Genomic DNA, 20,284 nt, shown 5'->3' with positions numbered 1-20,284 from the left:
AGTTATTATATGTCAAGACACTTTTATGCATTATAGGGGGAATTAGAACAACAACTTCTACAGGCCAACCCTATTTTGGAAGCTTTTGGAAATGCCAAGACAGTTAAAAATGACAACTCCTCAAGATTTGTAAGGAAAATATTCTAACTTTTGTTAAGATTTGTGTGCATTTAGGCTTTTAGTAGATTAATCAGTGTTTGTACATTATATATACATATACATACAGTATTAGAATGTGATATTCATAGCTGTATGCTAGGAGTTAATAAAACAAAAGAAATAATGTTTTTCATTATCTGTGTGTGTTTCAGTGTGGAAATAAACTCTTATTTCATGAAATTCATTGGCATTATAACTCAATGTGCCTAATATAAGAATTATATAATTCAAACAAGACTCCAGTTTTGCCATCTTAATCATTATTTACTCATGAATAAAAGATAATCATATAATCTTCTGATTTTGAAGTGTGTTATCATTAGTTGGAAACCTTTTTGATAGGCATAAGAATAATAATAGTTAACTACTACTATTTATGTTTCCTAGATTCATGTGTGTATGTGATCTTTAAAATATACTGTTAGCTTTTGGGAGATTCATGTTTAAGATTTTACACAAAGGAATTAGTAATACCGTTTCAGTTTCTTTTGAGTGAGATGGAACTATTTATTTGATTAATTTTGTATTTTTTTAAGTTTTAGTTTAATTATAATCTAAAATTTGAAATACTGTTTTCTGTTTCAAGCTAACAGTGTTCTTTGTTTTCCTTTTAAAAATATTAGGGAAAGTTTATTCGTATTAATTTTGATGCGTCTGGATTTATCGCGGGTGCCAACATTGAAACCTGTATCCTTTAGTGAAGTATTATATGTTATTGTGAAAAATGTTTATAATTCAATGTTTACCCTCACAAAGGTTATTGCAAGCAAGTCTGTATGTATATGTCTGTGTTTCTATGTGCATATTTTGAAGAAAACTAACAGACTGATGTATGTAAAACTTTACATAAGATGGAAATATAGTATAAAAGAGTTCTCCCTAAATTTGATACAGATCCAGACCCAGATTCTGGATTATTTTGAAGTATTTTTATAATGGTGAAATAGGGCATTTTTGTGGGTTTTGGCAAATAACTCTGTAGATTTATGAATTGGCTGAATTGTTATAAGTAATACAAGTAATTTTAAAAAGTGTTTTTACAGTCAGACATTGATAAAAGTATGGTAGTGTAAAAACAATGCATACTGTCTGCTTAATGCAAGTGCAAAATTCTGGAGCACTGTACAACTTACTTGCTTTTGTGTAATGATATGTTTAACTAATTATCAATTGACCCTTTAATTGCAGTTACTCATTGTTTGTTAAGTCATATGTGGCTTCTGTGTGTTTCTGGAATTACTTTTAATACTGTACATATTATATGCATTACTGGTGAGGTGATGAAACCACTTTCATGTTAGATAAATGGTGAGTCAGCTGAGTACTTCTAGTGAGGTACCTGATAAAACTACCATATTCTTTTCCTCTCATAAACAAGACCCATCCTTGGACATTTAACATTGTGTCATGGAACAACCACACCATACAGGTCTTCTAAGAACCATGCTAAAGGGTTAACCCACTAACATCTACTATTAATGGTCTTTTTTACAACACAAGCTGCCTTGAGTTGGGCACCAGATTTTCTGTGGTAACCCTGTTTGTACAGTTTTTGAGTTAGAAGGTTAACTCCCTAATTAGTACTAGGAAGACAGCATTTACTGACTTGGTAATCCCAGTACCGTAACAGAAAAGTCAATGGATAAGTGGTGAATTTCTTCTAAGTTGATATTACACCTTTAAATTCTGTTCACATTTTAAAGTTTTCATCATATAATTATCTGAAAAATTATCAGTATTATTCAGAAATACTGCTTGAGTTGTTTAAATGTATGTTGAATTAAGTATTTTGTAGATTGTTTAGAGGTTGAGACTTTACAATAAAATCTGTATTGATTGTCATGTTCATAGTCTTTTAACCTTAATGCAGTTCTCCAGATCTTTTGGAAAAGTCTCGAGCCATTCGTCAAGCAAAAGATGAACGCACGTTTCACATATTTTATCAACTGCTTAATGGTGCTTCTCCAGAACAGAAGAGTAAGCATTTTGTGAAGGAAAATGTATAAAAAGTTCTTGTCTTACTTAACATGCCTGTAAACTGTATTTAAAAGAAATTGAGGTATTTGGAAGCTAGTTGGAAGTGGCTCATAAATAATAATCTTTATAAAAAGTGTAATATTATTTAATGTTCATTCTGACCTTTTGACATTGTTTATAAGTTACATATAATAATTAAACTGTAAACTATATTCACTTGGATTCACACTTACAATTATTGGTCATAACATAGGTAGACTTAAAGAAAGTAAAAAAAAAGTATGTTAATAATATTTATTTAATATTGCCATATAAAAATAATATATTCTGTGATACAGCAGCAATTTTATCTTAATCTGCCATAAGTAAATAATCATTCTTAATGAACAATGAACACATGGTAAGCAAACATCTAAACAAATTGTAATTCTTTTTTTCATAATTTTTGTTTCACTTTAATTACTTTACAAATAAAAGTATATGAGCCATTAGCAGTGTCTTATAAAATAATAGGTATCCTTACTCTTTGCCATAACTGCTGGTTTTAGTGCTGAAATATATTTTATGAAATTAATGTTTTCATCCAGTGTTACGTAATTTATTCCATTTTTAAATATTTTTATGTGCATAATGTAAATGAAGTCAGCTATACACTCTTTAATGTTCCAGATGAAAAGGTAATGGAATTGTATGTTTCATTTAGTTTTATTGTTGTTTAGATTGCAAATAAGCCACTACTAGACAATATTCTTTTGAAAGTGTTTTCGTTTTGTGCTAATGTTGTTGATGTATTTTTTTCTTCTGTTGTTTCACATATTACATGGTTTTGATGTATTCTGTGCTACTGTTGTTAATGCATTCTTTGCTAGTGTTGTTGATGTATTTTTTTCTTCTGTTGTTTCACATGTTACATGGTTTTGATGTATTCTGTGCTACTGTTGTTAATGCATTCTTTGCTAGTGTTGTTGATGTATACTGGGCTACTATTGTTGCTGAAGTATTCTGTACTGTCATTTTTTCTATTTTTTATGTATTTTGTGGTAGTGTTCCTGATTTTAACCCTAGGAATACATTTCAGAGTGATCATAAAATTTAAGCTTTAAAAGTGTTTGTTTTTTAAATTACAAATTATTTTTCTGTTTTTAATTAATATATGAAAGAGTTTGTTAAAATCAGAACTCAAACTCTAATAACCCTAGTTATGTAAAGGAAAAGGAATTTTACTCAGTGAAGCTTTATATAACATTAGGAGTTTGTTTGATCTTTTCTTAATAACAATTTTGTCTTTTCTTTGAAAAAAATCATACAAAATCTTGTTGAGTAATATTTCTTGATATTGATGTTGAACTGGTGAGAGATGTTACAACTCAAAACTAAAGATCACATTTCTGAGCTAGTTACAGAATGTGTTTTATTATTAAGTATCTGCTTAACATGTTTTATATTTTTGATGTTTAGAAAAATAATATTTTTAGAAAATAATTATACTAATGTTGACCAGAAAACTGGGAAGTTTAAAACACCATTTTGCTATAGATTAACATTAATGATTTTAATCTACGTGTGTTTTGATTCTGATGTATAAGATACATATGAAAAGTAATTTTTAAAATAATTTCATATTGTCATTTTTATCACTGTTCTTATGTGGGTTTAATATTCTTCCTTTTGAAAAACAAACAAACATGATTTTATGATCGTTTAATGATAATTTATACTTATACAAAGATATTATAAGAATGATTTAGATATTCATTAAGTTATAATTTTCTTTCTTTTATACTATAACTATTACCTGGTTTTTATTGTAGCTGCACTTTCATTTTACACATATAGTTTTGTAATGAATTTAGAAGAAGAACTAATGTTTAATGTGTTGGAACTCCTGTGTTTATGTACTTGTGCAGTAAACTGTTAGAATTTTATTGTAGTCATAGTTTTTGAAAATATTGTATGAAATAAGAAATCTGTTCTACTGTTGCAAACAGAACAAAACATGTTTGAAATTCAGGGCTGCTAGATAGCCTATTCTACCATTGTGACAAAGAAGGCATTAGTGCTGTTAGATAATATGTTATATTGGTACAAACAAAAGAACCATTGGAAGTTTTGAGTGCAATTAGACAATTTAATTTACTGCTGTAATCTCAATACATTTTTGGTGTGAAGTTTAATGCAAATTAAATAATTTGTTTCACTACTTTAATAAACAGAAAAATATCTTCTGGAAGATATGAAAAATTACAAATTCCTTTCCAATGGGAATATCCAAGTTCCAGGAATTGTTGAAAGCCAAGAATTCAAAAGTACAGTTAAAGCTATGGAAATCATGGGCTTGTCTCAGGAAGATCTAAGTGGTAAGATACATGTTTAGATGTGTTGAAATTGTGAGTATATACTGAATAATAGATTTAATCCTTTCACTGAAGCTGGGACATATACTGAGAAATATACATCCTTGCTGAAGTGAATGGGTTAAAACATACACATTTTCACATATCACAAATGTTTCAGTGTTAAACTTTTATAACATGGCTTATGCTTGAGTGATTGTTATGTTTGTGTCAGGAAAAATATTAATACAAGGTTTCATTTACAATTTTTTTACACTCCATTCAATACCAATTACTCATTTAAAAGCTTTTTTTTTATCATGTGCTTTTCTTCAAGAAGATGTCAATAAGACTATTATTTGTGTTGTGTAAGTGTAATCGTGAACTAAGTTCCATGGCTGTTATAGTTAATTTATGGTTATTTTGGAGAGTGTATTCTATATAATGAGTTGCAGTGATCTCAAGATTAAATTTAACTCACAGCTACCTGATCTCTGCAAAACCTGTGAATTTGAGAGCTAGTATGCAGAAACATGAGTTAAATGATATTTTGCAAAGGTTGAAGGACACTATATAGTGCTGAGGTCAGAATAAAAATAAAACACTTTACTAAAAACAGGGGATTTAAAATAAAAAAAATTAATGTTGTAGTGACAGAACTATTGCACTGTGATGGATAAATATGAAATAAAATAAATGGAAGAATCAAAGTGTTTTTAGCAAGAAATAAATGCACAGTCAGCAGCAGTAAAGATCATTATCGCTACAGAAACCAAATGAGATTTCTTGTATATGCAAGTTGCAAATCAAAAGTAAATCTTGCTGTCTCTGAGATCGGAAAGAATGTACCCTGAAATTTTCAAACTGTATTCACAAATCAGCTTCATTTGAAAGAATGTACCATGAAAGTTTCAAACTCTATTTACAAATTAGCTTCTCTTGAAAGAATGTACCCTGAAAGTTTCAAACTGTATTCACAAATCAGCTTTTTTTGAAAGAATGTACCCTAAAAGTTTCAAATTGTATTCACAAATCGGCTTCTTTTAAAGAATTTACCCTGAAAGTTTTAAACTGTATTCACAAATTGGCTTTTTTTCAAAGAATGTACCCTGAAAGTTCCAAACTGTATTCACAAATCAGTTTCTTTTGAAAGAATGTACCCTGAAAGTTTCAAACTGTGTTCACAAAGCAGCTTCTTTCAGTAGCTGATTAATCAGAAAACCAGAAGAAGGATGAAGTATCTGTGCTCTGTGTGAAAGGTGCAGAACAGTCCTGTATATACAACTGCCCCATAAAAAACAGTAAATAATTTCCTTGACAGGATCAGCTTCTGTAACTAACAAAGTCAGGATGACATTAATGGATGTTTTAATCTTTTAGATAGTAAATATACACTATAAGGTATGTAGTGTTTGCATACTGCAAAACTAGTTTTAATATAATTATCAAATAGAGGTATTTAATTATTCATATCAAAATAACCTTAAGACTAAAATTAGTGCTAGCTTGTTTTTGTTCATACTTTTAAGGTGGTTTATGTGGTAAAGTAAAGGTCCATATTATTGGTTAAATCATGTAGACTAACCACTGAAATACTGAAGACTTTTCCTTCTTGTGATTCAAATTTGCTGTGAATTCTGAAGTCAATTCCAGTTCTGATGCTAATGCTTCTTGAAATATAGAGGCTTCTCTTACTACTTTGGAGACCTTACTCATACAGTTTACCTCTAGACTGTAGAAAAGATCTCATTGACAAATTTTCACTACAAGTTGATCATGCTGTTAATGCTAAATGGCCTTTGGGATCTTTAAAAGACATTCTGCCAGCTGATATATGGATGAACCTGAATACATTTTAAAAATTTTATTTACATCATATTGCCATTTATTCAGGTTTGGTATTCCATTTGTCTCCAGTTGTTATTTCTCAATTCAGAAGGACTCCCTAGCAGTTGTTATTTAATTCTTTGTTACCTTCTTAATGGATGTGGTAACCAATCTATCATTACCCTTTCAGCATCACTTAATAGTTACAGAGATGTTTGGGAATATGGGATCACTTGAACCAAAATGTTCTCTTCTCATCATGTAAAAGTTTGTATTTGTATGATTTCCTACAATGAGGTGTCTAATAAGTTATATATACCACAGTGTTTTTTCTAAATGCATTACCACCCTCTAAGCAAGTGCTCCATGAGAGGGTGATGTCCTCTGTAAGTGGATAGTTAAAGCAATATTGTAAATAATGATGCCTCTCATCAAGTACCTTTTCCACCATTTTATACAAGCACATAATTTTGTAGCAGAAATGCAATGACTATTATCAGTATGAAGTCTTGTAGTTTTAACCAGGATGGGGAACACCTTACTGCTCAGTTTGTACCACTTCTGTATTCGCATTGCACTATCCTTGTAATGCATAGTCTTGGGTCTACCTGGGTATTTATATTTTTCTCTAGGGTTTTTATTGACTAGACTGATTTTGTGGCATCACCAGTCGTTTCTGATGTGTACTTAAAGAACCTTAGTCCTAAAAGTATGCTTAGTTATTAGGTATTACTGGTTTACTTTTTTGAAAATTTTTCACTACAGGTAAATGGCAGTGTACTGAGCTCTGGTCCCAACTACATGCTATCGTAACACCACCTGTAACCACACATTAGAATGTGGTTGCTCCATAAGCATGTATATTAATACAGTGGTACCTCGGTTCTCAAACGACTCCCTTCTCGAACAATTCGATTTTTGAACATATTGTTTGAGAAAAAGATGTCTCAGTTGTTGAAAATAAACTCGATTCCTGAACCAAGCTGTCGTGGCCCGAACCCTCGAAATAACCTGACTGATGACCTGAACGACCCTCCGACCATTTTCAGCCCACGCCAAGCTTGCCCAAAACATTTTACCCACACCTGTCACTCAGTCCACACCCCCACTAAAATCTGCTGTGAACGTTCTAATTTTTCTTTTTTTGTTGTTGTTTATCTAAATATTCTGATTAAATAAGCTACCATGGGGTCAAAGAAGGATAATGAAAGCAGCAAACCAAAAAGAAAAGTTGTTAGAATCACAATAGAGGTGAAAAAAGATTTCATAGTGAAGTATGAGAGAGGTGTTCACATGTCTGACCTTGCTACACAGTTTGGTATAACGAAGTCTACAGTCTGCACTACACTGAAAAATAAAGAGGTCAGCTAAGGAGCTGAAGTTGCAAAAGAAGTGACAGTGCTTATGAAACAAAGATCACAAACAATGGAAGAGGTAGAAAAACTATTGTTGATTTGGATAAATGTAAAACAGTTAGCTGGTGATAGCATTTCTGAGATCATCATTTGTGAGAAAGCAAAGAGCAATTTCATGCTGACCTCCTGAAAAACACCCCTGGAACGAGGGCTGATACAAGTGATGCCTTTAAGGGTAGTAGGGGGTGGTTTGAAAAATTTAAGAAGAGAAGTGGCATACATAGTGTGGTGAGACATGGGGAGGGTGCCAGGCAGAAACAAACCTCATTTGACAAGTTTTTAGTGAGAAATAGGTCCAGTGAGTCTCAAGCAGGTTGTAGCGGTGCAAAGAGACAGAAAAGAGAAAGAACCCCAGAAGGAAAGTTACCTGACGTTTTTATGGAAACAAACAATAATAACCCTCCTACTCTCCATGTTCCTCACCACCTTTCATTTACACCATCTGCTCTCCTCAGCACAGGTAAAGTGCAGTTAAATTTTCATTTATTGTTTTTCTATTGTGTTTATAGTTTTTGTGGTTGACTTTATGCATGTAAGTATTATTATACAGGTATAAATAAACAATATTTTTACTTAAAATGCTTCATAATGTGTAATTTTTGGAAATCTGTAACGGATTAATTTAATTTACAGTATTTCTTATGGGAAAAATTGATTCGGTTTTTGAACAGCCTTCTGGAATGGATTAAGTTTGAGAATCGAGGTACCACTGTGTGTGTATATATATACCATTTAACAACCTTTTTTTTTCTAAATTAAAGTGTGCATGGGGCAATGAAGTAACCTGCTGAGAAGAACATTTGTTTTTGACCCAGTACAGTCTCCTGTGAAATGGGTCACTTGTTTTTATTCATGAAACTAGATGTCTGCCTTCTATGTTCTTTCTGGATTGTACTTAAGCTCTTCTTAATTGAATCTCTATAAATAATGCATGTATACTTGTCTGTTCAGAATTTTTCTCTCAAATGCTACGATTATTTAAAAAACTTAAACTTCTTATCATCAGAAAGACCTTTGTCTGAGAAGTCTGATTGCATATTGGCTTTACCATTCCAAACCACCTTGCTTGTTTGTTTGTTAAGCCAAACTTTTTAATGTAGTAAATATGATATGGCACAATGTTGTTCTCATCTGTGACACTTGATTTTCATTTTAGCTTTAGTTTTTCTAATTGTAAAGTGTTTCATACAACCTGTTTCGCACTCTGTATGCTATTATAAACACCATTAGTTAGTTATCACCATTAGATTCCATCTAGGAACATAGGGCCGCAATCGCTTGTGGATTCTTCAACAAGTATTTAAGTGAGTAGGTTGTTAGCCCACTGCACCAAGCCATCCCTAATTTAGCAGTGTAAGACTAGAGGGAAGGCAGCTAGTCATCACCACCCACTGCCAACTCTTGGGCTACTCTTTTACCAATGAATAGTGGGATTGACCATCACATTATAATGCCCCCACGGCTGGGAGGGCGAGCATGTTTGGTACGACGCGGGCGCGAACCCGCGACCCTCGGATTATGAGTCGCACGTCTTACGAGCTTGGCCATGCCAGGCCATAAACACCATTACCATACTTCATTGCTTACTTTACATTATTCTGGATAAATAAAGTTGTGTACGTGAGATTGTTTGTCTGATCACATGGAGTTTTTTCAGATAGACCAGGATTTATTGATCTGACACACAAAACCTGTTTGAAGGTGTAGTTTAACGGGAGTGCATGGAAATGATGGAAAAAAAAAATTCAAACAACAACATGAAAAGTGTCACAAATATTTAATGGGTCATGGCTAATTTGAAATTATGCTACTTCTTAGCAACTACACAGAAAATTACGATAAAATCAGTAGTCTAGTACATTGATTAATCTTTATAATCACGGATCTTATGAGTAATAGATTCCAAGTTTTTTTTCTTGTTAACTCTTTGTAGAAAATTTACCTGAGGTTGTGTAATATGTTTACTGATTTATTTTTTGAAATAGTGTTATTTATCTTGTATCAAGAAGAAGATTGAAAATTGAGGAATTGAACTTAACAAAATGTAGTTTTTTAATATCATTCTGAGAGGTGGAAGTAAAAAATACATTGATGAGTATAAACAGCAAAAGTCACATCCTTCAGTGTCTTTTTTTATTTGTTTCTGATATTCTTGTAAAGCCATCTACACTGGCCACTCTCAATTCAAAACTTCTAGGTCAACAATACCACCACAAACTCTTGTTGCGGGCTACTATTGACTGGGCGAGTAGTGAGACTTGACCATTACACTTATAGTCTATCAGTAACCCTAAAGATTGGGTCACCATTTTATTTTGTCACTAATGGAATGCAGATGATTAATCTGCAAATCTGAAAGGAAAAAGAGAAGAAAGCTCAAACTTATCAGTAATGAGATAATAATATAATTATTCTCTAGAAGATAAAAGGAAAGGATATACAAAAAGATAGATATACAACTGAAATTTAATGTCATTCAAATTACTCGGCAAGACTGGAAATATGTATAACTGGTCTCATTGTGCATACCAACTGAGTTTTATCAATATGCCATCTAAATCTTATTAGATTATATGCAATGCTTATATGGCATTTGTGTAAATGATTCTTATCTCGTTTATATATTCCTGCAAACACAAATTAATTGTTGAAAACACTGTTGAAAACAGAAATATTACATAAAATATCAAAAACAAATCAACCAACAACCAAGCAGTAATATCAGATAAATCACTGGAAAACCAAGTAGTAATATCACATGAATCATGAAAAAACAGGTTGTGATGCCACACAAGTATTATAATAACAAGCAGTAATGCCACATAAATGGTGAAAAAAATCAAGCAGTAATTCTACATCAATTGTGAAAAAACAGCAAACAGTGTCACATAAATTGTCAAAAATATGAGCAGTAACATTATAAATTATTGACTGCTCTGAGTAGCAAATAATTTATTGAAGCCATTATTGATGTTTTCTAATTTATAGTTTAAACGTTTTATTCTGTATTCCAAATTAATCTTTAAAAGGTAAACTATGCCATAAATCTTGGATTATTACAGAAAAGATAAATGCTAAAAATTTCATTAAAAAAAAGATAAGACTGGCATTATTCTACTTGCACAAAGTAACAAAGATATGTGGTTTTGAGTAACGTCACCTCTCTCTTGTCATCCAACTAATCCACAGTTTTAAGTAACATCACATCTTTTGCTATCCAACTAATCTATAGTTTTGAGTAACATCACCTTCCTCTTGTTATCCATCTACTGCACAGGTTTGAATAGCATCATATCTCTTCCTATCTAACTAATCCACAGTTTTGAGTAACTCCATATCTTATTATTGAAATAGTGAATTGAGGAATTGCAGAAGGCAATATATGACTCCTTGAACATTTCTTAATATTGAAGAATATATGATGTATTAACAAAGTTTGGATAATTCCATTTAATGTTGTACAGATGATAAATGATAACTAATCAGATGCTTTTTAATGGTTCCAGTTACTCTTCAGTAACAGTTGATAACTCGTAATAACACAGGCACTGAGACACTATTTTGAATTTCAAGCAGTTTTGTTGACAATATCATAAAAATGAATTTGCTAAGTTAGTAGTTATTCATAACCCATAATTACTCTTTTAATTTGATTAAATGTTTTAACATTCAAAACAAATTGAAAACTGTTTGATGGTAAATTAGTGAAGTTTGATAAAAATGGACTTTATTTCATATTCAGATTGATCAAGCTCTGAAATACATTCATCTTAAATTACTTCATCAAGAAGAATTATAGTTTGAAGTGATTGAACATCAAAACTAACACCCACACACATAAAATATTTATCAAATATCAAGCACTTTAAGAAAATACAAACCTATACTTAATAGTAAATTCATTTTTTCTTCAAGCAGAGTTGAAAAAGTGCAAAAACCATCTTAATGGCAAATATAAATATTAAAATTGGTGGCAATAGGTCTTATAGAATTACCAGACCTATGCATATTAGGTAAAGTACATAAAACTCGCAGAGTAAATAAACTGGTTTCGTCTGAATTTTTTATAAAGGTAATAAAGATCTGTCTGGGCTACTCTTTCAGTCATAGTGGTTTATGCTATAACTTTCAGACCTAAATACGTATTTGTGGTAAAGCTTTAGTTGTGTGACTCTTTCAAGTTTCCTCCTTTTCAGTAAGGGTACTTTGGCTTTCAGTATTCCAGAGGTAAACCCATTTGATCTGACTTTTGAATTTTTAGAATTAGAATAAACTTCTGATGTTTGAAATACATTTACACTCACCTTCCTACAACCAGATTATATGTAATTTATCATCATGACTGCAAATACAGAATCTATGTTATGGTGGGAAAGCATAACTTACAATCTTTTAATATATATGTACAATAAGTCATGTGGAAGGTGGGGAGAAAGGAGAATTATGGATATGTTGATGCATGATCTGTATTGTATCAAGTACATTCAGGATTTCAAATTACATGATTGGTGACATTATAAGAGGAACTCATAAAGGAAAGACTGAGAATTCCTGATGTAAGTATTTATTTAAGATTAACTATAATCAAATTGTGAAAATTTCATAATTTCTACAAAAATTAGTTTTGTAACATACATGCTAAAGATCAGTTAATGATTGATAGTCTGAAGATGATTTGGATACACATCTTAAAATCCAAATTAATTTTTTTTTTCAATGGCATGAAAGTGAGTTTATGAGCACAGTATAATTAAATACTTTTAATTTAAATTAAATCTAATTTAAATACAGTTTAAATACTAATTAAATAATTAAATAACATGTTTATTTTTGATCATCTAAGCTTTGGTTTATGTGTGTTCAAAATATAGAGATACAAACAAAAGCATATGTCCACAGTGATGGAAAAGTTGAAGTATATTTATCAATCTAAATTATTTCATGAACTTTAAAAAGATTAATTCTTTGCACTCTTGGTTTCACTCAAAACCAAATCTCTGAGCTATTTATTCCACTCATCATAAAAAGTAATTGTTGAAAATTTCAGTCATGCCAAAAGCCATTCTTCAAGTTACATTATATTTCTAAATATGAATGCTATTGTGATTATTTCCTGACAGTTTAGTGTAGAATATCCTGTTTACAAAATAAAACTGGGTATCAACATTATTCATGTCTCTTCTCCCATCATATTGGAAGTGAATGTTGAACTTTGCCTCAGGTCTATGGTGCATCTGGACTTTCAATAAGGTCTCACATAAAAATACACCAAAAAGTGTGTGTGTGTGTGTACATGTTGTGCATAAAAACAGATAAATAAAACTAATATACAAATTATTTCATTTAAATGGTAAAATATACCTTGGTAAGAGAGTAGTAATTTCAGTTTATCATCAAAGTAACATAATTCCTTTTCTCAAGTTCTTTTGTTTTATATGCTAAACCTAATGTAAATGTTGTGTAATCTGGATATATTTTTGGTGAATATTAAGTAACCTTTGGCTTTTCTATATAGCCATTTTCCATGTGATTTCTGCTGTTATATTGTTTGGGAATATGAAGTTCAAACAGGAGAGAAACTCAGACCAGGCAACATTACCTGATAATACTGTTGCACAGAAAGTCAGCCACTTGCTTGGTCTCAATGTCACAGAGATGACCAAAGCTTTCCTGAAGCCTCGATTGAAGGTTGGACGAGACTACGTAACTAAGGCACAGACAAAAGAGCAGGTAATGGAAAAAATGACTTAACAGTTTATAAGCTGAAGGATAGTATATGCCAGGTTAATTAGTAGATAATAGACAATTTTAAAGGTTTGAGCCCATTTTAGACTAAAATAAAATTAATAAGCAAGTAAGCATCATAGAAAAACGTTTGGTTACATTCACATGGTAAGTGTTAATTTAATACTGCTTTTGTAGTTGTGGTTCCAGAAGAGTTGTGCATACTATAGTATTTTAAGTTTTTATCTTATAGTTTGGAATTTTATTGAATAATTTAATTTATTATGTTTATAGGCTTCTAATAATTAAGTGATTTAAATAACTATGAGCTGGTTTAGTTTATGAGTTCATTTAATTGCAAGTGTGTAGAAACATTGATTTAGATGATGAAATAGTTAAGTTGCAGGTTTTTATAATTTATTGCATTGATTAATTATTTGATAAAAACATAATTTTCAATTCCAAAATTTTACTAAAACATTTTCTAAATCTGTAGAAAGGTTTGATATATTTCTTGCATTTTCATATAATTGTGTGAACCAGAATAAATATTTTTTTCATTGTTAGAGGACACTTGCTTTTTTACAGTATAAGTGTTTAGTGGTTTTGATATTTTGACCAATAGTTCTTAAATGCCAGATATCATTTTTTTCTTTTTATAGGTTGAATTTGCTGTGGAAGCTATAGCAAAAGCTTGTTATGAACGTATGTTCCGATGGTTGGTCAACAGAATAAACCGATCACTTGACAGGACCAAGAGACAAGGTGCATCCTTTATTGGAATCTTAGACATTGCTGGATTTGAAATTTTTGAGGTGAGGAACCAGTGAATACTCAAGAAAACATTAAATATTCTTGTCTAACTTGATTTTAAGTGTACCAAATTTAGAGCTACTGTATATGGTTGTGGGGTTTTGATATTGCACATAAATTTACAAAGTGAAACAACTTTTAAGGCTTTTGTTTATAGTGTTGTTTTTATGATGATATTCAATATTTTTAGGAACTTTATTTGTTCATAGTGTTGTTTTTATGATGACAAAGATTAAACAGACTTGTAGAAGTAATTAACATTACTTTTCTAGGTTTAAGATTAACTGACAATTGATAATCAGATTTATGTCATTTTGAACACGTTGTGTACAAGGAAATCATATCTATTTATTACAACTAGATGATTTTCATTCTATTACTACTACTACTAGACATTGATGATTATAGTTCATTAATATTTTTTATAACAGAGTAATAAGTACCATAGGAATTCCTTATCGCTTTGACAATGACAACAATAGTAATACATTTAAACTCTACTTTATGGTTGTAACAGTGACTACTTTATGACAAATTCAAACTCTTCTGTTTGGGAACATCAAAGCTCAATCTGTGATTTATTACAGGACACTCATTCTAGACTCTACTGTGTTGAAGAATAGGAAGTGGTTACTATATAATTGTCTTTTACAGTCTCAGGCCATAGGAATTTAAAATTTTAAAATGTTGCAGTACTCATAGATTTTGATATGTTAGATGGATAAGATGTGGATATACTAGTATTTTTTTATACCTATTGCTTTACATTAGTGCTACTGTGTTGCTCTGTCCAAAAGTTGTATATGGATATTTTAGAACACGAATACATGGTTATGTTTTAGTATCAAAGACCAAAGATCATAATACCTGAGGACATCATTTTATGTTGGTGTTAGAGTTATATCATAGAAAAGATAAAGGTACTTAAGCACATTATTTTGGTTTGTTATGTGAAACAATAATTCATGGATATTCCAGGATATGTTATTATATCACTAGGTTGAATACAAAAATTCAATCAATGATTCTGTAATGTATGATATGATTTTTTAAAATTAAAAATATTATATGAAACACTAGTGTGTGGAGTGTGTAAGATACTACTGTATAATATATTCTGCTACTGGCTAAGATGGACACGCTCATGGCACTTCATGATTTTGTTTTGCTCTAAGTTATCAAAGAGCAAGGTTTCAGTTGTACTACTGCATGCACATGATCTATTTCTTGCTTCTCTCATAGATTAATTCCTTTGAACAACTATGTATAAACTACACCAATGAGAAGCTACAGCAACTCTTCAACCACACCATGTTCATCTTAGAACAGGAAGAATATCAACGAGAAGGAATTGAATGGAAGTTTATTGACTTTGGACTAGATCTGCAACCTACAATAGATCTTATTGAAAAGGTGTGCTAAACAGCTGATTGAAGAAAAAATGTTTTTCTCCTTGATAATGTTATCTTGTTAATGTATTAGTTTAAGTGCTTTGTTCTAAATATTTTGGATCATTGGAAATGTTATTTACATTATTGAATATTATAATATTTTGAAGGTTATTTTAATGTAACTATAAAATTCAAATAAGTATAGGCTATTTATTTTTTGTACTAAAAAATACTTTCTTTCAGAAACTTAAAATTATTTCATTAAAAGAAATTCTGTTAAAATTCTCAAAATATTTAAAAGGCAAATTTAGTGTGTAATTAACTTTACTTCTTCTTTAATTATAATTTCTAATATTTTGAAAATTCAGTGATAAAAATTTTCATTGACATTTATACACCTCTAAGTGGCTCAGCAATAAGTCTGTAGACTTATAGTGCTAAAAAACAAATTTAGATACCCTTGGCAAGCACAGCACAGGTAGCTCATTACAGATGCTTATATAAATAAAATTATTACTTTCATATACACTATATTTTCAGGAGTGTTAGCTAGTTTATTTTGGTTAATGTTTGGAAATATTATCTTATTATTTATGTACTTCTGTATCACAGTCCAGAAACAGTCATGTAATGTTGTGTTGTGTACTGTATAATGTATACAGTACTTGTCTTTATCAAGTGATGTTTTACGTGAATGTGAATGCTTTGTTCACATTAGCTCTGTATTTATTGGTTCTGGAGATTATATTAATTTGCTTGGCTAGCTTTCTCTTATTCACTACCAATTTTTTTAAGATATTAACTTTACTAACAAAGAAGTTTCCTCATTTTCTTTAGAATATTAATGGGAATAGATCTACTTATATCAGGCAGTCTGGACCATAGTATGATCAACCAGGTCATTTACAGAGTTTAAACTAGGTATAACTAGGTGCTTTTTTGTGAACAATAAAACCACACTAGAATTGTGTTTAGTTTTAGATTTGAATAAAAAAATTGTAAAAATTTCCATTACAACTAAAAATTAAACTAAACTAACATGGCAGGGGTTCAGTTTAGAGAGAGAGAAATCAGAAGAGTTCTCTCCCCAACTGGGGTGTTCAGGAACTTTGTAGTTCCTCTTCGTCCCCTCTCGTGGATTGTTATTAAGATTAAGTGGTGGTTTTCTTTTTATTATTATTTTAATAAATTAATTATTGTTATTATTCTTGACTTTTTGGGTGGAGAATGTCTCACTAAATGTTCTTTTGGGTGGAGGCAAAGGCAGCAGTGGAAGGAAAGGTCGGGACCTGTCCCGAAAGGAAAAAGTTGGGCAGATGTGAACATGAATGTAATTCATTCAAATTCAGATCAAATCAAATGGCCCGATTCTGGGTCTGGCAAAAAGGTTGCCTAGGCTAGGATCTAGAAATCCAATGCCTGAAGATTTTGATGTGGGGGGAAATGGGAGTGCCCCGAGAAAACCCACTTTCACACGACAGGCGCCGAAAGTTTTGCCTGTTGTGTGCCCTGTACCTGAAAAAAAGGAATTCATGTTAATGACATAGATTTTATTTATTTAGATTCTTTGTTGAGTGGATTGTGATTCTTGAAATATGCTGTAAGGTGATGTGTATTTTGTTGGTGCACTTGATAATTTGTGTAGCGATGCTGTTAGTTTGTTTTTATTTTCTGCTTTTAGATAATATTTGAGAGAAAGTTCTGTTAGTCTATCTCTTATAGTTGGTAAATTACTAATTTGGTGTAGATAATTTGTTGGCGTAAAAGATGGTAAACTGAATGCGGATTTTAATATTCTGTTTTGTTGCACTTGGATTTTTTGGAGTGTGTTGTTTGACATATTGTATGTTACTTGACATCCATTACTCTATTAGTGGACGGATGTAAGCCTTGTATATTTGTATAATGGTGTTCGTGCACATTTCGATTGTTTACCTGTTATAGTCTTTAGATATGAAATCCTTTTTCTGATTGATGAGTGTATATTGTTTATGTGTTTTTTCCATGTTAGTTTTGTTTCGAAAGTGACGCCAAGGAATGTGATGTTTTTGCTCATGTTAATGGTTGTGTTTCCAAGTGATAGTTTTATTTTTTCTAGATTTTTTCTTTGCTTCTTTAGTTTTCTATAGAAGGTGATTGCTTGTGTTTTTGTCGGATTTAACACGACCCTCCACTTGTTGCTCCATGTTGAGACGTTGTTTAGTGATTCTTATGCGAGACATGGCCATTACTGGGTTTCTGGAGGTGCTCCAGATTGCGATGTCGTCTGCGTATTGTGAATTGTGTGTGTATGTTAGATTTGGAAAAGGTATGTCACTGACGAAAATTATGTATAGAAGTGGAGAGAGGACTGATCCTTGGGGCACTCCTGCCATTATATTAAATAATTTGGATATGGTTTTATTGACTTTTACTTGTGCTGTTCTATTGGTTAAAAAAATTGAAATCCATTTGACTATCATAGGATTTATTTTGTATATGATGGCGTTGTGCCAAACGCTGTCGAATGCTTTTTTGACATCTAGGAATACCCCGATGGTTACTTGATTGTTGTTGTAAGCTTTGTAGATTGATTCGTGAGTCGTGTGAGGTGATCTGTTGTTTGTCTATTTTTCTGGAGGCATTTTGAGATTCTGGAAGGATGTTGTTTGATTCGCAAAAATGGAGGAGGCGGTTGGAGATAATTCTCTCCATCAGTTTGCCAAGGCAGCTTAACAGACTGATGGGGCAGAAATTATCTGGATTTGTTCTGCTAGTTTGTTTCTTGGGGATCATTGTTATGATGGCTTTTTTCCACGTGTCAGGGTAATACCCGGTCGCTAGTGAAATGTTCATGATGTTTGTGAGGTGTTGTAGTAGGAGAGTGGAACTTTTTTTGAGAATAATATTTGGTATTTGGTCATGTCCGGGGGAAGTGTTCTTCAAGTTTTTGATATTAATCTTTAGTTCGGATATGGTTATTTTTCTATTGATTGAATTTGAGTATGCTTCTAGTGTCTCTCCGGGAAATCCTGGTGAGAATGAAGCTTGGTTTGTATTTATGTAGTTGTTGACATGGTGTTGGTGTTGTATGTCGAAATCTACTGTTTCCATTACATATAATTCCCTCAAACTATATAGGTAGGGTATGCCAAACAGGAGGTCCAAGAAACATTATGTCAGAGGGTGTAGGTTTTTTTTCCATTGAATTCTAACTGCGTTTGTCTGCAAGAAAAAGTGCACACTCAAAGAAAACACACTATAAAACAAGTGCTTGTGATGTGTTAACTGGTAAAAGAGGTAGAAGGTGAAATGAACCTCTGTTGGTTCTCCCTTTCTCCACTTCAGTGTGAGTCCCCTTCACCCTCCCTGTAACTAAACAAATAAAAAAATTAAAATAAAAGTTTTAAATGTTAAAATTAGTTAAACTAAGGCAAGAATGCTGAAATTTAATTAATAGTTTAACAACCTCAAAATTATAACAGAATGTCTAGTTGCCCAAACTTTTAACACCTTCGTCTAACAGAGTGGAACCTGGCTTTACATTCAAAATACAGTAGTACACACAAATTCAAGTTGCTTATGATATGCACCTTGCCTGTGTAGACCTGAATCATTCTCTCAAACAGAGAAGGGAAGGAAACCTCAGTCCTTTATGCAATTTGTTTTCTATTTCATGACATCATGAGTTAAGTCTGTAACACATATATTTCCTGCCAAGTAAACATGACTGATGACCAGTCCAAGTAAATCTTGTTCCATGTACATTTAGAATAATGAGAAGGTATTTACTTGAATGACTCTATGCCCAAAACAAACTGAAAAAATCTTAAGTATGGAAACACATGGTAGCATTGCATACAGTTATATGATACTTATTTTGCATGCTCGAATAAGATATTTCACTGTCCTGCCATTGTAAGCCCCAAGCTCTAATTAAGGATTTTTTTGTATTAGATAGTTTTCTATTTATTATATTGTGTAATTTTATCTGAAGTGCTGTAGGTTTTTAAAATTCATAACAAGTTAGCTTTAATTAGCAGTTAATATATCACTATTGTACTTGTTTTCACCAGCAAGTATATAAACATTTTAAACCCACATATTGTCCAGAATGTTTTTAATGTACATTTATGCAATATTCTTTACATGTACATCTTCAACGAGATGTTTCCTCTGTACATCATCTTTAAGATGTTTTTATAATCAAGCAAATATTGCTTTATTCATTGCATTTTTTTAAGTTTGATATATTATTTTATTGTAGCCTATGGGAATTTTTGCCCTGCTTGATGAGGAATGTTGGTTTCCTAAAGCCACAGACAAGACTTATGTAGAGAAATTACTCAATTCTCACAACATGCATCTCAAATTTGTAAAATCAAGTTTTCGTGGAACAACTGAGTTCAGTATCATGCATTATGCTGGCAAGGTAAAGCTGTTTCATGTTGATAATTTCTTAAGTATTAATTCATAGGCTAACATTCTTCCACATTGCTATTAACATCAAGTTACAGGTTTTCTTGTGACTATGCATCAAACAAGTTCATTCTGTAATCTGTATATAGCCAATTGCTTTTTGTGTGAAAATCTTTGCACCAAGAAAGTTCCAAATGTGATTTTTAACTATATATTTGTAGAAATGTTTTTATGTTACATTCAGAGA

The 20,284-nt window shown here is 31.5% G+C and overlaps 1 pseudogene across 1 annotated transcript in view; it reads left to right on the top strand.

Moving 5' to 3' along the window:
• LOC143255233 (uncharacterized) overlaps positions 1–20,284 on the top strand; it is a 175,113-nt pseudogene that overhangs the window by 106,477 nt on the left and 48,352 nt on the right. Inside the window, exons 5-12 of the transcript XR_013030474.1 lie at positions 37–129; positions 783–846; positions 2,038–2,136; positions 4,350–4,493; positions 13,227–13,441; positions 14,098–14,250; positions 15,491–15,661; positions 19,886–20,050. The product of XR_013030474.1 is annotated as an uncharacterized LOC143255233 (transcript). The remainder of the gene's footprint in view (positions 1–36; positions 130–782; positions 847–2,037; positions 2,137–4,349; positions 4,494–13,226; positions 13,442–14,097; positions 14,251–15,490; positions 15,662–19,885; positions 20,051–20,284) is intronic.

This window comes from Tachypleus tridentatus, chromosome 7 (genome assembly GCF_004210375.1).
Source record: "Tachypleus tridentatus isolate NWPU-2018 chromosome 7, ASM421037v1, whole genome shotgun sequence".
In the NCBI taxonomy this organism is placed as follows: Eukaryota; Metazoa; Arthropoda; class Merostomata; order Xiphosura; family Limulidae; genus Tachypleus; species Tachypleus tridentatus.
This window is presented reverse-complemented; position numbering and strand designations above follow the sequence as displayed.